Source organism: Nicotiana sylvestris, chromosome 2 (assembly GCF_000393655.2).
Source record: "Nicotiana sylvestris chromosome 2, ASM39365v2, whole genome shotgun sequence".
NCBI classification, from domain to species: domain Eukaryota; kingdom Viridiplantae; phylum Streptophyta; class Magnoliopsida; order Solanales; family Solanaceae; genus Nicotiana; species Nicotiana sylvestris.
This window is the reverse complement of record NC_091058.1, coordinates 143,376,212-143,378,599: the sequence shown is the minus strand read 5'-3', so window position 1 is coordinate 143,378,599 and position 2,388 is coordinate 143,376,212. Positions and strand designations below refer to the sequence as shown.

Genomic DNA, 2,388 nt, shown 5'->3' with positions numbered 1-2,388 from the left:
ATAGAAGGTATTACATAAATGGCAGAAATTATAATGTCAAGGGCATAATAGTCCTTTCAAGTAAAAGTATTATAAAATCTGGTCAAGGTGACAATTGTGATAACTAGAGCAAAGTAAAATAATTGTTGTGTAACAAGAGAAAGAAAAGTGATTTTTGTGTAAAAAAATAGAAAATTGAATGACTTTTACATTACCCAAAAAAAACTAACTTTTGGGTAATGAACACAAATCTGGATGGCTACCTATGAAATTTCCTCAATATAATAACCTAATCCTTATGGTAGGAAGAGAACCATTTATAAAAGTTTAACTAAAATATTGTATGTACATCAAGTAATGTATTAGATGAAACTTTCTATTTAAACATCCAACAGTTTAGGTATGAAATCTAACAAATATATGCTTTATACTTATTAATTTATTATTAATGAGCTAGAATCTTGATAATAAAACTAAATTGGTAAAAATGATACAAAAATGGAAAAATAATAAAGGTACATACTTCGTCAATCTAGGAAAGTAACAAACAGCTAACTAAAAGTAGCTAATCTTTTTAGTTGGAGTTATCTATTGAGAAATAATTAAAAGATCTAATTTAACATGGTAATCAAACCAATTTTCTAGCATACTTCCAGAATATAAATAATGGAGATATTAATTTGACTGAAAATTAAATGTAACTCTAGTTCCTTCAAAACTAGGAATAATCATATTATAGTATTTTGGATTGTTGTAAATCTCTAAAAAAAATCACATAATATGCAATTCATTAATAAAATGGAATAAAAAATAGAGTAAAAAAATATTGCTGCCTATAAATGAAGTGACTTTCTCCTCAGAGTTTCTCAAGCGCTAATACATTAAAACTACCTTCTTTTTCCTTTCTTTTAACGCTTTTGCAATGGCAAAAAACAAGAGTTTGATCCAGCAAAAGGCTGAAATAAAGGCGTTAGAATCTATGGTGGAACTCTTGACAGCTTTCGCAAAGACAAAGGAAATCATTTTTCAAAAAGCACATGAACTTTCGATTACGACGGGGGCTAAAGTTGGTCTTCTTGTCTTCTCCCCAAGTGCAAAACCATATACGTATGGATCTCCTCATAATTTTGACACAATTGCAGGTAGGTTTCTAAACTGGAAACTAAATGATGGTAACAATAATTATTCTGATATAGTTGAATCTAATTGCAATAAGGAATATGAATGATTGATGGTTCAGAAGGAAAAACTGGAGAAACTTTTGGGTATAATTCAAGAAATTCAGAGTCGTAACACATCGCCCAATTTTGTTGCTATTCGTCCATCTTCATCTGAAGAAAGTTTTGTGATGAATGATTTGAATGTTGTTGCTGACGCTGACGACGCGGAGACTTCTGCAGCAAATTAATTGGAGGCTAATATAAGTTGTAACCAGGGAAGAGTTTATCCAGTTTGTTTGAGTCTGTCATTTGCTTTATTTGATATTTTCAGTGATGATTGTTTCTTTTCAATAAGTGAGTCTTTCTGTGAGTCGATTATTATGCTTTAATATTTAGAGGTCTAATAGTTTGTGTCGTGTCTTTAGTCATCCATTTCTTCATGGTCTTAAACTATGGATAGAAGGTCTTATGTTGTTTTAGTATTTTATTTGTTTTTATTTATGAGGATATTATAATAAAATAAACTCTTCTCTATTACCGTCTATGACCGCTATGCCACGAAAATAATGTATGATTTTACTTACTAGTAAATGGAATTGCTCTTCTGAACAATTGGGTGAGTTGTCTAAAATCTCTATGAATTGGCAGATTTATTATTGTAATATCTGTCCGGTCATTTTGAGCGGATTAGCATCGATCCCCTATTTATTTCCTCCAATGTGTCATATAGTAGTTACGAGACTTTCCAGGATGTTTGGTTTTGGTTTCGGATTAGTTTCGAAGTGAAATGGGACATAGTCCCTAAACTAGAAGTTTAAGTCGTAAGAGTTGACCGTAGTTTGTGTGAAGATGACTCTAAAATAGTGTTTGGCCGCTCGTAAGATCCGTAGTGTGATTTTGGTCTTAGGAGTGTATCTGGATGTTAATTTAGAAGTCTGTAGGTCATTTCGGTGTATATTTGCGAAAGTTGGAAGATTTTTGGAAAGTTGACCGCGAGTGGACTTTTTGATATCGGTATCAGATTCTAATTTCGAAAGTTGTAATAGGTCCATAATGTTATTTATAACTTGTGTAAAAAATTTGGTGTCAAGCGGAGTTGTTTTGGTATGAATCAACGTTGGTTTCGAAATTCAGAAGTTCATAAGTTCTTAGGCCTGAATCGATGCGCAATTCGTGATTCTAGTGTTGTTTGATATGATTTGACGCTTCAAGTGTGCGCAATTCGGCGCATTTCAGAACCTTGAAGAAT

At 32.0% G+C, this 2,388-nt stretch overlaps 1 long non-coding RNA gene across 1 annotated transcript; it reads left to right on the top strand.

Moving 5' to 3' along the window:
- The first annotated feature begins 856 nt into the window (after positions 1-856).
- Positions 857-1,673, top strand: LOC104238601 (uncharacterized). Its single transcript, XR_011405128.1, has 2 exons — positions 857-1,121; positions 1,220-1,673. It is a non-coding gene; the product is annotated as an uncharacterized lncRNA (long non-coding RNA).
- Positions 1,674-2,388: the final 715 nt, after the last annotated feature.